Raw genomic sequence first — 21,895 nt, 5'->3', positions numbered from 1 at the left:
TAGTCTTGTGAGTTAGGATAGGAAGTTTGGTATTCTCCTGAGGTTTTGAATTTCAGTTTCCATTAGCCATAGCCAATATGATCAGTGACAAGGAATTATAGAACTTGTCATCCAGAGTATGTGGAGAACATTAAATTGTTCATCTCAGTTCTGAATACTTTGGTTTAAAAATCCCTTTCCCAATTGTCATGCTGTTGAGTTTTCAAATCTCACCCAGAGTCTTTTATCTTTCTACATTCAGCTTTGACAAACATAAAGAATCCAGAATCTCAGAATCCACCATTCAATTCATCATTTTTGCTAAAAACTACATAGCAGCACTAGGGATGAAACACTTCTTGTGTTTTATTGTTTGAACTATTATTTCAGTATCATAGCATATTTAGTGTACCAATTAAATAATGTTTTGTAGTCTAAGAAAAAGGAGATGGAATCACTTTAAAGGTAGAATTTAATGTCTTAGCCAGAAAGACTAAATGTTCCATTCTTCAGACTGATTTCTTGATGAATTGGTTAAGCAATTTGTTCATGCTTTCATTCCCACAATTCTTAGAGTTCATTACAGTGAAAAATAAGAACTGCATATTCACTAATTAAAATTTCCAGAAGACTAAATACAGTCCATTAAAATTTAGCCATATCCTGGAGTCTCCTTAGCTATATCCAGTAAATGTGTTCAGGAAATTTCTGCATAATAGGAAATAACTATAGCCTTCCTGCAAATCTTGGGATTGAATACCGTAAGTAAAATAGAGGTAGCATTCCCATTTATACTCCAGACATAGATCTTCCAAAAAAGAAAAAGAAAGCCCACTTTTATTATGTTACTGAAGAGTGTTTTCTGATGGCAAAAGAGGTAAATATGTTTTTTTTCTCTCCATGCAGTTACAAGATTTTTATTATGGGCAGAAGCATTTCTTCTAAACTTGAATTATGTACATTAAAAAAATGAAAAATTATTATTCATAATAGCATTTTTGACTTACAGTAAGTCTGAGAAATGAGGGTCTAACCCAGGGGTGTCAAACTGCTGGCCCATGGGCCAGTTGCATCATGAGGAAGCCACGCCCACTCCATCTCCGGCAGTGCAAAAAAAGTCACAATAAGTCGAGACACGTCACGTGACGTGGCAAGTTTGACACCTGTGGTCTAACCTTTCTCACAGATAAATTTGACTTTTATTTCATAGACACAATTTGCCATTTTACATAATTTAATCTTTCACACACTGCTTAAGAAGATCATTTTAATTAACTGGCATCTAGATAGATATGAAGGAAGACATAAGCAGCATCTTCTGTAATGTAATGCCATATGCCATTGCCTGCCTATTCTCAACACTTGCCAGCCATTTACTTTATTCTGAGAGAGGAGACAGAGAGAAGACCTTGCTAATTGCATCACAATCATTGGCAAGCATGCTAACAGTCCTGGCTTCTTCTTCTCTTCAGTGAAAGCTTAGAACAGTTTCTATTTCCCCAAAGCCAGTACAGATTTTGAAATAAAGATACTATGCCACGCTTTTGGTTCAGACTCAAAACAATTTATTCTTTGAATGTATGTGCCTGTTTCTCTCTCTCTCTCTCTCTCTTTATTATGGAAATTGTTTGAACTTAAATATAATAATATTAGTGCTAATAATATTAGTTTTAGCTTTAAAAGCATTCTATTGTTCTAGGCTTACCAAATTATACAAATGAGTCCTTCGGGAGAAGGGCGGTATACAAATAAAATTTCAAAAAAATAGTATTATATAATATTGTTAAAGGTGAAAAAAAAATTACTTATTTACTATGTATTCCCAGATTTATTTTCCTTTTCCTTTTCTTTTTTCGGCCTGAGTTAGATTTAGCTTTTTGCTGTGTGACTCGCTGATTTTTGTTAATACACAATGAACATAAGACATTCCATTTAACTCCACTATAAATCACCAACACACATTAATGAAATAGAGAAAGTGAGTCTACCTTTCATGGCTGCAAATCTGAATGTAGTATTAGGGGCAATAATAAACAGGCATCTATAGTTATTAGGAAGGATAGATTGAACTTGCAGTTATTCCTTCCAATATCAATGGTTCAGTGTTAAAATCTTTACATAAGATTTTCATCTAGCTGAAATACATTTATTACATTTATTACATTTTTTTTTATATCCCGCCCTTCTCCGAAGACTCAGGGCGGCTTACAAACTTAGCAGTTATCAAGTTCTTTAAATACAGTTATCAAGTTCTTTAAACATTCCTGCAAAGAAATGTAACTGTTCAAGTTATCTGGGAGATCATTCAAAGAAAAGGAAAGAGACATCTTGCTCCTCCTTAATTGTTTTTCTTCTCTGATTTTGTGAAGATACTGTATCTTCTACAGTAAGTCAAAACATTGGTGATAGGCATGTCAGCATTGATATATAATCAATGTATGTTATTTTTGTATAGTTTTACTCTTTTAACATTGTGGGTAGCCCAGAGTCACCTTGCGATGAGATGGGCAGCAAACAAATTTAATAAGCAAATACACTGATATAGAATGGAATCCAGTGTAATGTTTAGTTTATGAAAGATTCAATTTGTGTTCTCTGCAAGTCATCGGTTCAGAATTAAAGAAAAAGCAGAGTGCCTGCCCTAGTATAGAGAAATTTGGAGTGATACATGGCAGGAGACTATAAATGAAGAATTTAAAATATAGGTAGTCCTCAACTTACGGCTACAATTCAGCCCAGAATTTATGTTGCTAAGAGAAAAATTTGTTAAGTGAATTTTACCCCATTTTGCTTCTTTTTCTTGCCACAATTATTAAGTGAATCACTGCAGTTGTTAAATTAGGAACATGGTTGTTAAGTGAGTCTGGCTTCCCCATTGAGTTTGCTTGTCAGGAGGTTGCAAAAGGGGATCACATGACCCTGGGACATTGCAATGGTCATAAATATGAACCAATTGCCAAGCATCTGAATGTAAATCACATGATCATGGGGATGCTGAAAAATGGTCATAAGTCATTTTTTCCAGTGACACTGTAACTTTGAATGGTCACTAGATGAACTGTTGTAAGTTGAGGACTACCTTTACTGGGTCTATTCAGTTTTGCTTTCACCCAATCCTATATTTTTCTTAGTCATGCTCATTCTTTAAGAGGGTAGATTGAATTGATATCTTTGGAAGGAATGTCATCCACACTATAATGCAGTTTTCCCGCTAATACTGTATGATATTTAGCTACAATGAATTATCTGTAAGATAATTGTAGAATAATTGTAGAATAACTTGAGAAAGAGAGCAGAAATTGATTCTAGATAAGATTAGCTTGAATAATTACTGCCAAAATTTGAGAAGGAGGAGGAAAAGTGATGGCTTTACATGTAGGACTAAATTCTAAGGTTAGAAGCAACTAGAGCAACTACTGTAAGTCCTAAACTTACAAGAGTTCATTTAGTGACCATTTGAAGTTACAACAGCACTGAAAAAAATGACTTATGACCATTGTTTACATTTGCGGCATCCACATGATCATGTGATCAAAATCCAAATGCTTGGCAGTTGACTCATATTGATGAACTTTGCAGTGTCCTGGGGTCATGTGATCCCATTTTGCGACCTTCTGACAAGCAAAGTCAATGAGGAAGCCAGACTCACTTAACAACCATGCTACTAATTTAACAACTACAATGATTCACTTAAAATTGTGGCAAGAAAGGTCACAAAATGGGGCAAAACTCACTTAACAAATGTCTCGCTTAACAACGGAAATGTTGAGCTAAATTGTGATTCAAGGAGACTTCTAGATTCACAGATTATTTTTTTGCCAGGTGTCTTGAGAAATCTGTTTTAAGGTTGTGGAATGTTTTTTTATATAAATGCACAAATAATAATAGAGGCTATAGGTAAGAGGCTTGAAATGGAAAAAAACAATATTAGAAATGTATTAAGCTAGAAAGACCAGAAAGCCACCAGGAGCCATTTTCTTCACTGGCTCCATCAACACCCTTCATTAAAAAAATATTTTGTCCAGAGCAAAAGAGCAAACTTAAGAATAAGACTACACATGCTATGACTGAAGACACTTTGCAAAAATATTTTTATGATGTGATAGTCATTCATCTCTTCTCCCAATTTCTCCACTCAGTTTCTTTTTCCTGTATATAGAAAAATGAAAACAATAAGCAATTTCTTAGAACATAGCAGCAATATGTTTCTCTAAAGCTCAAAGTACCTCTAAATTTCAGAGCTTTAGATGACTCTAAATGTGGTTTTGGTCTTTTTATAGGAATTTCTTTCACCCCAGAGAGCCACAGATTCTTTTTGAAGCAATCCATTTTGTCCTGAGATTGAATTCATAAACTACATGATATCCTGTCATGAGTAACTGGAAAAGCATATTAGAGAGAAGGAAAGAGAAGAATCTAGTAGCAGGCTGCAGTATATTTGCCAACATTGAATTTATTTGATCCTATATAAATATCCTGTAGGATTTGCAACGTGTGAAATGATAATGACTCTGAACTTAACAGGTGAGGAGAAAAAAAACACCAACAATCCAGGGTCTGTATATCTCATCAGAAGCACAAAATATTTCACCAGTCCCACAAATATATATGAAATTTCAGAGCTTTTGGATTGCTCATTGATGGAATCCTGCCAAACCAGTTGGGAAGTATGAAATTCCCATACTGGATCCATATAGTCATTGAAAAGAAAAAGCTTTCACTCTGGTCTTTTTCAGGAAACTTCATCTCATCTCATAGAAATAGGATTGTTGATTGCTATAATTGGATAAATTAATAGGATTGAAATAATTTAATAGCTAATTAATGTATTACTTGATTGTTTATATATATATATATATATATATATATATATATATATATATATATATATATATATATATATATATATATATATATAGGGACGCGGTGGCTCAGTGGGTTAGGACGCTGAGCTTGTCAATCGGAACGTCGGGAGTTTGGCGGGTCGAATCCCGAGTGCCGCATAACAGAGTGAGCGCCTGTTACTCGTCCCAGCTTCTGCCAACCTAGCAGTTCGAAAGCACGTAAAAATGCATAGAAAAATAGGGACTGCTACGGTGGGAAGGTAACAGCGTTCCGTGCGCCTTTGGCGTCTAGTCATGCCGGCCACATGACCACGGAGATGTCCTCGGACAAGTGCTGGCTCTTCGGCTTTGAAACGGAGATGAGCACCGGCCCCTAGAGTCAGAAACGACTAGCACGCATGTGCGGGGGAACCTTTACCTTTACCTTTACCTTATATATATATATATATATATATACACACACACACACACACACACACACACACACACAAACAAACGAACACTGAGATGAAATTAAAAACTAAAACAGTTTTTATTGCTAAAAAAATAAAATCAAGCTTTCGTTGGCCAACTGCCAACATCGTCAGGATGTAGATGCTAGGGTGGGGAGATTCCGTTTATACTGTTGATGTCTGCACTCTGCTCATGAAGCACGCTCAGATCTGTTTGTTGAGGTCTGCCGTATTTCTTTGAGTTCTCGCGCATCTGTTTTGGGGGATGTATTTGTCTCTGGGTATCTGTTGTTAAAAGTAATTGTTTATAGCTCCATGTGTTGTAGTCATAACTCGGGTCATTGTCCGTGTTCTCATGCCAGGGGTCTTAAATGGTTGTTGCTCTTCTTCCTTGTGTTCAACATTGCAGAGTGGTTGTGTGTTTGTGCAATCTTGGATTTGATGCAATGAGGTGATTTGTGAATTCTTGCGCTGTTTGTATATATATAAAAGGTAAAGGTTCCCCCACACATGCGTGCTAGTCGTTTCCAACTCTAGGGGCCAGTGCTCATCTCCGTTTCAAAGCTGAAGAGCCAGCGCTTGTCCGAGGACGTCTCCGTGGTCATGTGGCCGGCATGACTAGACGCCAAAGGTACACGGAACGCTGTTACCTTCCCACCGGAGTGGTCCCTATTTTTCTACTTGCATTTTTACATGCTTTAGAACTGCTAGGTTGGCAGAAGCTGGGACGAGTAACAGGCGCTCACTCTGTTACGCGGCACTCGGGATTCGACCCACCAAACTGCCGACCATCTTATCGACAAGCTCAGCATCCTAACCCACTGAGCCACTGCGTCCCTGTATATATATATGTGTGTGTGTCAATTTTTTTGGCTTGCTAACAAAGAATAAAGGAAGACAGATAGCAAGCCAAAAATTTTTACATAAATATGAGCTGCCACTGCTGTGGCTACTGCCTGTAGATAGCCTTGGTTTAGCCTGAAACAGGAAATAAGATTTGTCCCATGTTTGGGACCTAAGCAAGTGCATTCTAAATACTTAACAAACATTTAACACACACACACACACACACACACACACACACACACACACACACACATATATATATATATAATTTAATTGATATATTGACAAAGGTTTATTTAAGGTTAAAGGAATTAAGTATTTGTAAAGAGTGGTATTAAATGAGTAATGTCTTAGGTGTTTGGTTGAAGTTATCAATATTATAAGAGTTACAATAGATTAGAGATAGAGGGTAGGGTGGCTTTTGATTTCGATATATCTCCCCTGAATTAGGAAATAGAAAAGGAGGTAGTGGTGGAGGGAGATTGAGGGGGGAAAAGAAGGTGGAATTATCCCATAAAGAGTATTTTTACAAAAATCTGGTTAAATATGACAAGCATACCGAACTTAACAAAGATCAGTGCGGGAAAGAGGGCAGTGCCACAGGGGTTAGGGATGTTTTCAAGCCCTTCTAATAAGAAGTCCATTGATGACATGCTACAAAGGAAAAGGTCAAACTCCTTTAAAGATCTACAAGCCCTTCTGCAAATATTGTTGAAGCAATGACTAAGAACCATGAAGAGATGAAGAAAGAGATGAAGAAAGAGATAGGCCAAGTGAGAAATGATACTGGTGAACTCAAGGAAAAAATACAAGTGATTGATGGTAAATTTGAGGTGATTCAACAACAATTAATAAAAAATGAGCAAAGACTACAGGAAATGGAAGTAAGAATGGAGAAGGAGGAGAAGAAGGTAGAGGACTTAAGTGAAACATTAATCCGGGTGAACAGAGAACTTGAAACAACAGTGATCTTCCTAGAAGCGGAGAAAGCCACCCACTATCTGCGCTTTCAAAGTGTTAAGGAAAAAAAAGATGAAGACTTGCTGGACATGATGGTGGACTTAATGATGAAAGCACTAGGCATAGGAAAAGATGAAATGATGGCGGAAATAGATGAGACTTATAGGGTCCAAACTAAATATGCGAGGAGACATAACCTTCTGAAAGAAGTACATGTGAGACTGATTAAAAAATCGACCCGGGATGAATTACTACATAGATCAAGAGAGGAACCTCTAGATTATGGAGGTCAACAAATAACAATTCTCAAACAAATACCTAAAGAAATGAGAGACTTCAGACGAGGCTACCAATTTTTGACATCAAAACTGATTAGATACAATGTGAACTTTAGATGGCTAACTCCAGAAGGCATTCTAGTCATGTGGCAAGATAGAAGGTATAGATTAGACTTGATAGACCAGGCAGAAGATTTTTATAAGATCCATTTTAACAATGAAGATGAAGTAGAAGACCAAGATGGAGGGGGCATAAGAGAAAGGGATGCAAGACAGATGGCTATAGAAGGGAAGGTACTAGGAACAGAGGATAGAGGAAATAAATCTGGAGAGACTACAGAGAAATATAAAGGCAGAGACAAAAAGAGATCCACACAACGAGAAGCACAAGACCCAGATATAAGTAAAATAAAGGGAGAAGAAGGCAGGATTTTGTCACTGAATATTACTTGTTTAAACTCCCCAATGAAAAGATGGAAAATCTTTAATAAACTTATTCATCAAAAATTAGATATAATAGCAATTCAGGAAGTTCATATAAAAGAACAACAAAAACACCTGTTAGACCAGCCAAAATTAGGAAATATATTTGTATCATTAGATCAACAAAAAAGAGGGGGGTGGTATTATACATGAATGAGAAACTGGTAGCTAAACAAATTTATAAAGATAGAGAAGGTAGAATATTGATAGTAGAGGTAGAAATAAACCATAGGAAAGTAGTGATAGTAGAAATATATGTCCTGAATGGAAACCAAGAACAGTTTTTTTAAAAAATGTTACATAATAAGATACGTGATATAGATTATGACGAGATCTGTGTGCTAGGAGATTTCAATGCTATTATTGATAATAATTTGGATTAGAAGGGTAACAAGACCAGGAAAAGGAAAAGAAGGACACTACCAAGATCCTTCTTTAAAATGGCCAAAGACCTAAACATTCAGGACATATAGAGAGAAAGGAATTGTGAGGCAAGACAGTACACATACTACTCAAATTGACACAGCTAGTGGTCTAAGATCAACATGATGTCAAGGGAAATTAACTCTGAAGTTGAAGATGTGTGTATAGAGACAAACACCTGGGCAGACCACAATCCTGTGAAATTTAGCTGGAAAGGGTCCAAAAAAACATCTAGATGGACTATACAAAGATCAATACTAAAAGAAGATGACTTCAGACTAAACATGAAGAGGGAATTGGACTTCTTTTTTAAAGAAAATAAAACTGAAGACACCTCTGTCCAAAATCATTGGGACACAGCTAAGGCAATTATGAGAGGAGTAGCCATAGCATATATGGCGAAAAAGAATAAGGAGAAAAAACAACAACAGAAAATGTTAGAAGGGGAATACAAAAGATTAGAAACAATACTTCAACAAGAACCACAAAAAGAATGTAAAACAACAAATGGACTTAACTAAACATAAACTTAACATCTTAGAAAAAGAAAAATTAGCACAACAGATAAGACGTACAAAACAGAACTTCTTTGAAAATGCAAACAAACCTGGTCGATGGCTTGCACACAAATTGAAAAAAAAAACAAAAGGAGAAAAGTTGTATCAGTAAATTACGAGACGACAAAGGGAGAATACACTATCAAAAAGAGGAGAAAAAAATCATAGCCCAGGAATTCTATGAGAAATTATACAAGGAAGATAACCAGGAAAATGAGAAGAAAGCGGAGGAATGTTTCAAAAGAGCATCACTACCAAAAGTTACAGATGAAATTAAAAATATGTTGAATGAAGAAATTAGGATGACAGAGGTGATTATGGCAATAAATAAACAAAAAAATAATAATAAAGCATCTGGTCCTGATGGCCTTCCGACAGAAATCTATAAGGAACAACAAAACATCTTAGAACAACCTTTATTGGATGTGTTTCACATGGCACTGGATGAAGCAAAAATCCCAAAGTCATGGTCAGAGGCGAATATTGTTCTGATCCCAAAAGATAATACAGACCATACATTAATCCAAAACTATAGACCAATATATTTACTTAACTCTGATTATAAGATATTTACAACAATTATAGCTGAGTGATTAAAAAGGTTTTTAAATGATTTTATACACGTGGATCAGAACAGATTTCTAGCCAAAAGACAAACTAAACACAACATTAGGATAATATTGGATACGCTAGAATACTACGAAATACATAGTGGACAACAAATGGTGTTATTATTCCTAGACGCTCAGAAGGCTTTTGATAATGTTAAGTGGTCATTTATACATCAACAACTTAGGTATATGGATATGGGTGAAAAAATTATAAACATAATTAGGGCAATATATTCTAATCAGGAAGCTAAAATAATAATAAATGGGGAAGTAACTAGGAAATTTCAAATACAAAAAGGAACATGACAAGGATGCCCTTTATCCCCATTATTATTTAAACTGATACTAGAGGTCCTAATGAGCATATAAAAGGATTAGAACAGCATATAAAAGGATTAGAAATTAAAAAAGAAATTTTTAAACTTCAAGCATTTGCAGATGATTTGGTCTTTATTATGGAGGATCCACAACAATCGGGACCAAAACTGTTGGAAGAACTAGATAAATATGGAGAAGCCACCGAGCTGAAAATAAATAAGGGTAAAACTAAAATGATTGTTAAAAATATGACAAATAAACAAAAAGAAAACTTGGCTAGGATTATGGACATACAAATAGTTAAGAAGATACAATATCTAGGAATTACTATTACAGCCAGATGTACTTCAATTAAAGAAGACAATTACGACAAAATAGTGAAACAAATAAAAGAAGACCTGGAAAGATGGGGAAACTTGAGTCTTTCATTGTTAGGGAGAATCGCTGTTGTAAAAATGAATGTACTACCTAAAATCCTATTCCTGTTCCAAAATATCCCTATACAACTAGATCAAAAATTTTTCGGGAACCTGAACAAACTGACACTAATTTTTATATGACAAGGAAAAAAACCGAGGATTAAAATGAAACACTTGCAAGATGCTAAAAAAATGGGGGTTTTGGACTACTGGACTGGGAAACATATTACCATGCAGCGGTGCTATCCTGGATTACAGAATGGACAATTTTAAAGAATAAAATATTATTAATTTTAGAAGGCCATGATTTGCAATTAGGCTGGCACGCATTCCTATGCAATGAGAAACAAGGGCTATATCAACATTTTCAAAATCATCGGATTAGACAAGCACTACTCAAAATTTGGAATAAAAGTAGAAAACAAAATTACATTAAAGTACCAGTCTGGCTGTCCACCCTAGAGGCGATAGTCTACCCAAATTTGTTCAATTTAGAGAACAGCACTACATATAAAGATATTATGAATGATGTGGGAGAATTGAAATCCAGACAGGAACTAGAACAACAAGGGATAAAAATTACTTACAGATACAAACACGATATGGGAAAGATAAGAAAGAGTGGGGGATAAATATTCAAGATACTGCATTGGATAAAATCTTATTGGGGCCAGATGAGAAACAAATAAGGAAATTGTATAGATTGTTATTGGGGTATAAAATGTTTGAGGAACAAGTTAAAGAAACAATGTTGATATGGGCTAAAAATTTGGGACATGGTATTGATCTTGATATATGGCAAAGTCTTTGGGATAGAAATAAAAAGATAATGCTGGCCTCAGCTTACTAAGAAAAATTATATAAGATGTTTTGCCGGTGGCATCTCCCTCCAGCACGATTAACCAAAATGTACAAAACAATATCCCCTAGTTGCTGGAAATGTTCCGAAGAACTAGGTACTTATTTTCATGTTTGGTGGTCCTGTAATAAGACACAAAAGTTTTGGCAAAGGATATGGACATGGCTAGAAGAAATATCAGGACGGAGAGTAGATTACACACCAGAATTTTTACTGCTTGGCATAACAACAGAGAAACATACCAAAGAAGAGTTATATATAATGATACATATCATCACAGCAGTGAGAATGACATTCGCCAAGAAATGGAAATATGATGAAATACCTGACGAGAATGAAATGATAAATAAAATATGGGCGTGCACAGAAATGGACAAGTTAACTTTGGAAATAAAAAATAAAGATGAGTCAGATTATTACAAAATTTCGAATAAGTTTTATTTATGGTGGTAACAGAAAGGAAGGTCTCAATAGAGATATACAAGATGTTGATTTCACATATTACTAGAATAAGGTGGTCGATAAAATTGAATATTGTATATTGTATATAAATGATATGTATGTAAAATGTATATAAAACACAAAAATGATGTAAGACAAGAAGGAATGTCAGACCGTTAACACCTTATCCAAAGTTTTAAATAATAAAATTTGTAAAAATTAAAAAAAATAGAAATAGGAAGTTTGAAAATACAATGGATGCTTATTTATCTATATTAATAAATGGAAGAAAAGAAGTGTTCATTTGAAGAATTTGCTTAAAAGAGTGTTTCATGTTTCATGAAGTCTGTGTGCAATTTTGAACTAAATGTTAAACTTATGAAACCCAGAAAATGATCACGTTTTGGTTTTACCAAAGATTCTCTATTGGGTAGCTTCCATCTTATACTACCATTTTAGTTATATGTATGAATCTTAAATCATAATCAATCATAATAGTAAAGTTGGAAGGGACCTTGGAGGTCATCTAGTCCAATCCCCTGCTCAGGCAGGAAACCCTTATACCATTGGAGACAAATGGCTGTCCAGTCTCTTCTTAAAAACTTCCAGTGTTGGAGCATTCACAGCTTCTGGAGGCAGGTTGTTCCACTGGTTAATTGTTCTAACTGTCAGGAAGTTTCTCCTTAGTTCTAGGTTGCTTCTCTCCTTGATTAGTTTCCATCCATTGCTTCTTGTCCTGCTTTCAGGTGCTTTGGAGAATAGCTTGACTCCCTCTTCTTTGTGGCAACCCCTGAGATATTGGAACACTGCTATCATGTCCCCCCTCATCCTTCTCTTCGTTAAACTAAACATACCCAATTCCAGCAACCGTTCCTTGTATGTTTTAGCCTCCAGTCCCCTGATTATCTTCGTTGCTCTTCTCTGTACTCTTTCTATAGTCTCAACATCTTTTTTACATCATGGTGACCAAAACTGGATGCAGTATTCCAAGTCTGGCCTTACCAAGGCATTGTAAAGTGGTATTAATACTTCACGTGATCTTGATTCTATCCCTCTGTTAATGCAGCGTAGCACTGTGTTGGCTTCTTTGGCAGCTGCAGCACACTGCGGGTTCATATTTAAGTGATTGTCCACTAGGACTCTGAGATCCCTCTCACAGTTACTACTATTGAGCAAGGTAACCCCTATACTAAACCTGTACATTTGGTTTTTGTTGCCTAAATGTAGAACCTTACTTTTTTCACCATTGAATTTCTTTTTGTTAGATAGTGCCCAGTGTTCAGGTCTGTCCAGATCCTCCTGTATCTTAAGCCTGTCTTCTGGAGTGTTGGCTATTCCTGCCAGCTTGGTGTTGTCTGCAAATTTGATAAGTTCCCCATCTATTCCTTTGTCCAAATCGTTGATGAAGATGTTGAAGAGCACTGGTCCCAGAACAGAACCCTGGGGCACTCCACTACACACTTCCTTCCACGTAGATGCGGTTCCATTGAGGACCACACGCTGAGTACGGCCGGTCAGCCAGCTACGAATCCATCTGGTGGTGATGATGTCTAACCCACATTTTTCTATCTTATCAAGTAGTAGGTTGTGATCTACTTTATCAAATGCCTTACTAAAGTCCAAGTAAATTATATACACAGCATTCCTGTGGTCCACTAATTTTGTCACTTGGTCAAAGAATGCAATAAGATTTGTCTGGCATGATCTGTTTTCTTCATGTTCTGCCCTTAATCCATTATACAGAACTATTCCCTGCATGTTATCAGATGTTGCAATATGCATGCACCCAAAAAGAATATATTAAATCTCCATCATAAGTTCAGTTCTAGTTATATAGTATCTACGGGTATCCAAGTTAGCCTGAAGAGAGAAGGGCTTCACTACTGAAACTTGTTAGAATGAGACTTGTAAAAAAGGATTTTGCATGGGTAATAGAATTAATAACCATTATGTAAATAAAACTCAAGGGGGGGACTGTTCTTCCTTATCAGAAGAGATGGTGCTCTCTCAATTGTACCAAAAATGCTGGTGGACAACAGCCAGGACCTAACAGCAATGTGTTGACTATACAAAGGTTCCCATCTAATAGCTAAGTTACTTGCTGGAATCCTTGTATTATCACTTCAATCCTTTTCTTAATAAATCTTAACAAGGCACTCAGAGACAACTGTTCTTTTGGATTCTTCTTCAGTGATAATGGTTGTTAAGATTTGACACAGTGGAGAGTTGACATGGCTGAGATTTGGTATGGTGGGTATTTGGTTCCTTCTATATTTGGTAGGGGTAGAAGGAACACAACCCAACAATTCCAGGTAAGGAAAGAATATGGAATTTATTGAAAGATGTTTTTAACTTTATAATTTGTCTAAGATTTAATGGCAGCAGGAAAAGTCTGTTTCAGAACCCCAAAGAAGGATTTTCTTAAAGATTTCATAAGTAATAATATTATATAAGTGGATGGAATGATTTCCTTTAAATAAATAAATAAATAAATAAATAAATAAATAAATAAATAAATAAATAAATAAATAAATAAATAAATAAATAAATTGAATAAATAAATTGAATAAATTGAATAAATAAATAAATAAATAAGTGAGTAAGTAAGTAAGTAAGTAAGTGTATGGAGTATTGAAGAAATCAACATTTATTTTTTCTCAAATATATGTTGCCAGTTATTTGTTTCAAAACATTGTGGAAAATACGTCTGAATATTCTACCTTAAAAAAAGAAAGAGCATTGCTATTTTCAAGCAACAAATAATGTCAAAGAAACATCAATGAACGGTTTAGGGCTTCAAACCAAACTCAAGTACATTTTCTGCACCACCTAATCCCCATGACATTGCACCAGTGACATTCAGCAATACACTTTTAAGAAAGGGAACTGACATTTTGTGAAAGTTTTTAATAAAGAGAGGAAGAGGAAGAGGAAGCTTAGCAGTCTCATTCCAGAACTGTATGACCTCTGTTGTCAGTATTGTCTGTGTTTCATAAACTTTAAAATTGATGCTAACACTGAAGTGAAATTTTTATGTAAAAAGCCTTCCCCCCATCCCGTTGCTTAATATACTGCTTCAAGGGTTAAGTACATGCAGAATAAATGTGATAAATACTTAGAGCTGGCATGCCAAGATGTTTCCCCTAGATTCCCAGAAAGTGTTCTTTTATTCTGCAAATTGCTGCTATTTCCTTTTCATGACACATTTTTTAGGATTGAATATTGGGCCCTCTTCATGTGTTCCATTCATCAGTGACAGCATATTAGGTAATTTATGCAAGAAATACCGAATGAAGCAGAACAAAGATTGTTATGAACAGTATAAGTCCTTAAAACAGAAGCTGGAGAGAAGCAAATGTTTTGTCCAGTCTACATTTCCTAGTAAATTGTTCTGTACATAGATCAAAATGGACATCTCCTTCAATTTGAGAAACTGTGTGATGGAACCAAAAGACTATTGCCATTTTTAGCTGTTAGATCACTCTCTATTATCTCTTGACATGTGTCAGATAAAGGACAACCTAACACCTCGCTTGGTAAATACTTCTACTAATTGATCTTACAAAGAGGAAGGTTTTTTTAACTTTCACCCTGGAAGGTGCCTTATAGTTCATGTTACTGAACACTGGGAGAGTATAACCCAAAATGCCAAAATGAGCAATGAAGCAAGAAAATCCAACAAGCAGACCAAGTGTTTCAGTTGTGAACTATTTAGTTTCAAGTTTGTGTCAAGAGGATAACTTGGATAACAATGTCAGGATAACATAGACTGAATTAATGAGGGCTATGGTTAGTATTAGTTTCTAGTTGGATTTAGGAACAAAGAATAACAGTTGACTCGCCCCTTGTAAAAACCCAAAGGCATTTATCTGTAATCTTTCTTGCCTTGGGCAACACCCAAAGCTACATTTCCTTTAACATTCTTTTTCTGATGTTTTACTGTTATCTTTCCACTGGAAATGTGTTAATTATTCCCTATTTCCTTTTCCTACAGGTAATCATCAAGAATAATAAAAATTCTTATAACCCAGCAGGTTTGGAGCTGGTATAATTAATTAAATTAAAATAATTATATTATATTATGAAGCTAATCATATTAAAAATGTTCAGCTTATTCCAAGGAGGAACTAGCGTTTTTGTAATAAATCTTACTATTATTTATTCTGGCAGGGTTGAACCCTAGTATAATCATTCTTAAGTAACGTTCTATATAATATTGAGAGAATTGTTCATTTAGATGGTACTATTAAATGAAGCTATGTCTATAAAGTTATTGATCTCTTTGCCTGTAATACTGAAAAAGGTTCTTGATGTGCATATTTTATAAATGATCAAATTACATTTAGATCCCCCCCCCGTTCCCAAAGAAAAAGAAGTTCCCAGCCAAGAATTTTTGCAAAGGGTAAAAAATATCAAGATGGCAGCCAGGACTATATGATTGAAGGCCTTCCTTCCACTTTTTATGTGTGTCATGTATGCCATTTGTGTGATTATATCATTATGCATGACTTTGGTATTAGGTGATTTAGAAATCAAATAAATAAAGTAACTCAAGACCTTATATAAATAATTTGAATATGTTTTGTATATGTTTATGGATTGATTGTTGTTCTCATCAGATGATGTTATTTTTATCCATTGAAGTCTTGGGTCCCATGTCGAAGATGCAGCTAGGTTGATTCGAGTTTTTATGGCAATACTATAAACTAGCTGTACTGCATTTAACATGGATTTTTGTGTATTTTAATGCATGGTGTCCTGGATGTGTGTGATAATGGCCTGGCTGGACTTACTCATACTGGACTTTAAAGAAATCAATCTGAATCAGAGGGACAGTCAGGAATACTGTGCAATTATTCATCTGATAATACAGAGGGATCAAATATAATCAGCTCATTGGCCTCTAATACAGGGCCAGGATCGTGCAGAACTCAATGCTTGATTTCAGAAGTGATCAAATAGTTACAACATTCCCATCCTAAAAAATTTATATACAGCAAAGAAAATCTTTCTTCCCTCTGTTCTGTGCCTAGGAGCCCACTCCTCTTTTCTTGAAACTATTTGCTCTGGGTGATACTCCTTTAACCCATCTCTAATTAATACTTTACCTAATCTTCTATAATACTGTTAATTGTTCACAAACAGACCATTTAGTCAACACTGTGCTAACAGGGGAAGTTTTATTCTCTGTATACTTTAGTACTCTGACATGGGGCAAACTTTGGCAAGCTGGTCCCAATTGCTTTGTTTCCATGTAATTTAACAGCAAGACATTATTTTCTCATAAGAGGTGCTTTGAATTTTTACTACCAATGAATAAATTAACTAAAAAGGTTAATCTGTCTACATGTTTATGAAATATTATGCAAATTGCTCTCAAAATAAAAGGTTTAATGATAATTGAAAGCAATTGAAAATCATGGTGCATTTCACTCTATTTTCACTCAAAAAATAATTAATTAAAACTTATACAAATTACATCCCTTCTGTATTTTTGCAGATGTGTACATTCAGAGGTATCTAAAGATACAATGAAGACAAAAGGTAGCTGGTATCACTTGCTGGGTTTTGTGCAACTTTCAAAGACTCCTGTGATTCATTTAATAGCTGAGCAATCATGAAAATAATTAGTGTGATTAATATTATTATAATAACCCAAATGAGTAATAATGTTATGTCACTTATTAAACAAGTCGGAGAAATATTTGTCATCACAGCTTCAAACAGAAACAAGCTTCAAATGTATCCTTCATTTCAAAGCAAAGTGGCTGTTTCAATTACAATAATGGAAAAGCACAGAAGTCCTATTAAAGCTTCAGACATAAACAGGTTTACTTCCAGACTGATTCTACTGAATTTAATGGATTTGCAAAATAATATGGATTATGTTTGATCCAGTAACATGATATGCCATGTACATTTTCAATGTGCATAGTAAATATTCAGACCACTATATATATTTCAGGGAAGTGGATGCTATGGAAAAAGCTGGAGCCCAGCAACTCTTTAAAACCACCAGACCTTTTTTCAAGCTCCCACCTAAGTTTGAAAAATAAGTCAACTTAACTAAAGCATCTGTTATTCCACTTGAGTTTGAAAAATGAGTCAACTTAATTAAAGCAGCTGTTATTCTTATAAGGTAGACCAAACTAAGAAACCAATGCCATATAGGTCTAAAATTACTTCCACTGGAACAGCTAAAGTAACAGAATCTTGCAAGTATGAATGTGCTTCCTTCCTCCTGCATTTATCTTTGTATGAACTAGTGAGTGGCCTAAGATGTCTTCTGAAATTAATTTCCTGGAATGGACTTAAGCTGCACTTGCCTTGGTAATGCCTCTTCCTCTTCCTCCTGTCTGTCGAGGCCATTTTTTATCCCTCCACAGAAGCCAAGTCTTTAATGCAATTCAAACACCCTTGTCTTTTTTTCAGATTCGTATGTTCTTTGAAAGAGTATTTTCATGTTCATGAAGATATCAAAACACCTCATCTAGATCATTTTCAAGCATGCTACCCTAGAATATATCAATTATTATAAATATTTGTTGGAAATAAACAAATGTCTGTTGCTGTTATGGGTTCTGCAGGCATCAGTCACAAGAAAGAGACCACCAAAAAGAGTCGTCTTAGATCAGGGGTGTCAAAATTAATTTCATTGAGGGCTGCATCAGCATTGCAGTTGCCCTCAGGGGGCCGGGTGGGTATAGCCTGGGTGGGTGTGGCTTACTCGGTGGGTGTGACTAGAGTGCGTATGGCCTACTGGGTGGGCAATTGCCAGCTCTACATCATTCACATCAAGGGTGCCTATGGGGGCCTGGGCAGGAGTGGGACAGATCTGAGGGTCTCTGGTAGAAGGAGGGTCTCTGGGCCAGGGCCAAGGCAGTGGGGGCTGTTCCCTCACTGTTTCCAGGATGGCTTTGCGGGCCACATGAAACCACTTTGAGGGCCGGATCTGGCCCCCGGGCCTTGTGTTTGACATGTCTGTCTTAGATAATGTCTTCCATGAACAGAGCAACATATTCATCTGTGGCAGACTGTATTTGTGGACTGTTGTGATCACAGATTTTCTGCAGCAGTTGGTATCCTCATGTATCTTACTGTCCTGCTCAACAGCATAGTAAATACTGTAAGCCCATATGTGTTTTAGAATAGAATAGAATAGAATAGAATAGAATAGAATAGAATAGAATAGAATAGAATAGAATAGAATAGAATAGAATAGAATCCGGAAGGGACCTTGGAAGCCTTCTACTCCAGCCTTCTGCTTAAGCAGGAGAACTTATACTATCTCAGACAGGTGATTGTCTAGTCTCTTCTTTAAAATTTCCAGTGATGGAGCACTCATGATTTCTGGAGGCAAGCTGTTCCACTAGTTGATTGTCCTCACTGTCAGGAAGTTTCTCCTTAATTCCAGGTTGCTTCTCTCTTTGATCAGTTTCTAACCATTATTTCTCATCCTTTCCTCTGGTGCTCTGGTGAACTAAGTGACTCCCTCTTCCCTGTGGCAGCCCACAAGATATACAAGATATATCTAAATGCCAATCAGTATGCCACAGGGATTAAGATTCTACAACCCAAAAACTAGAATGTAAATTCTCTTATAACTTTAGCCCTTATCATTTTGCTTGCATATTCTCACAGAATTCTGTCATCCATTTTCTCTGTCCAGAGTATCTCAAATATCTTGGGACTAAATATTTTAAAGGATTGCTGACTTTAAAATCTTATGGAATGCCCTGTTTTTTTAAAGATGTGGATTTCTGAATGTTTCATTTCTTTTTCACATATTTTTAAAGGAATGAAGACCATTTTTTAATATTACAGCTTCTTTCAATACTTTATATTGATGAATTTTACATTTATTATTTGAATAAATAGCTTTCAAGCTGTCCTGAGAAACCTTTTCCTAAAATATGGCATAAAAATATTTTCAATAAATATATAAACATAAAGTAACCATACCACTGAAAAAAGTATGTTTTATAAGCTAAATTGGACATTATCCAGTTGAAATTATGTGGATTTCCTTCTGCTGGACTGAAGTGATGAAAACACAAGCTCAGTTCTTTCACTGAAAGTACCGGAAATTAAAGGGTGAAACTTTGCCTAGATCATTCACAGAGTTTTGTTTAAAATGCAAATAAAGAAAAACCACGAACCATAATCCAAGTGTACCGATTTAGGGAACATGTGTGGAACATTTCAAGATAGAATCCCAGATACAGTGAATCTGCTTCAGTTGCTAAAAGGAGGCCTTATGGGATAAATTTAACTTTGGGGTAATTTATTCAGTGAGCAATTAAGTCTTTATAAAAAGCAAATGTACAATTATGAGGCATTCTGTAGAATGCATTGATCTTAATAAACAAAACTAAACAGTTCAGCGTAATCTGGTTGGCAAGAAATTCAATTTGGCATTCACGAACAGTAAAGAGTGTGAAAATCTCTCCACTGGTGATTCTGAACATCACAAATGACCCAACTATCTTGTCAAAAGTTGCCATTGCTTTAACTTTGACCAAAAAGTGAGGGTCTTTGGAACCAATGCCAGAAAGCAACGTTCTTATAGTAAAGAGAAGGGATATGTAAAATTGTTTGGTGGGTGAAATATTGATATCTTGGTTTTATCACTTTATTTATCCTTGGCTTTAAGGCAAATTAGCTCATTTTTCTTGTTTCAATTCTCTTCCACATATGAAGGCAGGTTACTGGGGCTTAATGCTACCACTATAGAATGTAAACATGCACTCAAGATGGAGCCAGGCTATGCAAATATACATAGAGCATCTTCATGCAACACTGTAAAGGCAGTGATTTGAAGTTTCCCCAGGCTCAAATTCAAGTGACACCAACTAAAAGCAAGCACTAATAGCCATGCAGAATATATGCTAGTGTGGTTCTTGTAAGCATTAGTGCTTTATTGATAAGGAAGAATTGAATAATGGTGTGTGCTTCTTTCCCTTATGTGCCTGGTACGTAGAAGTGTAAATTCCTATGTAATGGGTGAATAAAAAAGAATTAAGCAAATATCTTATTCTTCTTGTATATAGTAAGGAACCTTGAGAAATAGATAAGTACCCTTAATTCTGAGATGGTCACATCACAATTTAATTTTAAAAATACTCCTTAAACCTGATGATCTGATCTTTGGCAGGAATTTATAAACCTGAACTTCAGCTATCACATTTCTAGCAGACATAGGCAACTTACTTTAATATGAAATAAGTCATTATCAATATAAAATGTAAAATTGGTGTGACCAAATAAACTTCTCAGTTATTCTCTTTTTGAACAAAGGGATATTGGTTGCATTCATGTAATAGGAAGATAGATGGCTTAACAGAATCAGAGATATTGAATTATTAAGGGGAAGCCTATTATGATGAATGCATTTTTAAAGATATTTGATGAATTGGTTCCATTTGATTTCAATTAAGATACATTCAATCATTCCTTTGTAAGCTTACTAGATCACATCAGTTGCAATCAATAAAACTATTTGCAAAAGTGATGTACTTCTACTTCATTTGAAATCAACATAATCCCTTCAATATTATATAAAACTCTTGTAGTAAATACAAGTTCTTTGAGAAGTTTCATAAAATTAAGAGAAGATTATTTGGGATTTGAAACTGGTGAATTTCATCAAATCTCTGTAGCATAGAATTTATCTCTGCTTCAGCCAGTCATCCAGAACTAACCAGTAAAGATAATGCCACAAAAACAGAAAGAAGGCACATTTTTGGTAAATACAATGTAAACTAAATAGTCCATTGCCAAGCATTTATACTGAAAGGTTCTTGATTGGCTGTATCCATTTCTAAGGTACTTGCATAAAATACTGCTAGCATAGCTATTATGCAATAGCTGTTAATTTGAAAACAGCCTTTGAACTTACCTTTGGTGATAAGGCAGTGGTGGGATTCAAATATGTGAACAACTGGTTCTCTGTGTGGGTGCTGCTTCTGGAAGTCCATTCTGGGCCTGGGCAACAAAAAATTAGCTGCCAGTTCTGCTGAAGTGGTGCAAGCTGGCTGAATCGCACCACTGGTGATAGGTTAGTGAAAAAAATATATATCCAAAGGCCATGTGATCACACTTCTTTACAGAATGGAAGGTAATCACTGATGGCAGCTGTCAGGAATAGATCACATATAAATAAATGAAGGAAGTATATATTATGGCCCCTTGTTATTTTTATACTAACTTCCTGGAAAAAGAGTTGGAGGAACTTAAATGTCTATTCCCCTAATAAGGTGTAACAATAGAATGCTAATAGTTTGTACCTCACGCTTTAAATTTTGGTAACCTAGTGTATCTCTACAACATCTGTTGTGGTAAGAACAACCTTAGGGATTCTTGTGCATAAGGATATCATTTTATTCATTAGATTAAGCTGCCAGAGTTGGGCTGTCAAAATCAGAA

The sequence above is a fragment of the Vipera ursinii genome (assembly GCF_947247035.1).
Source record: "Vipera ursinii genome assembly, chromosome: 1".
NCBI lineage: Eukaryota > Metazoa > Chordata > Lepidosauria > Squamata > Viperidae > Vipera > Vipera ursinii.
Note: the sequence above shows the minus strand (reverse complement) of the source record.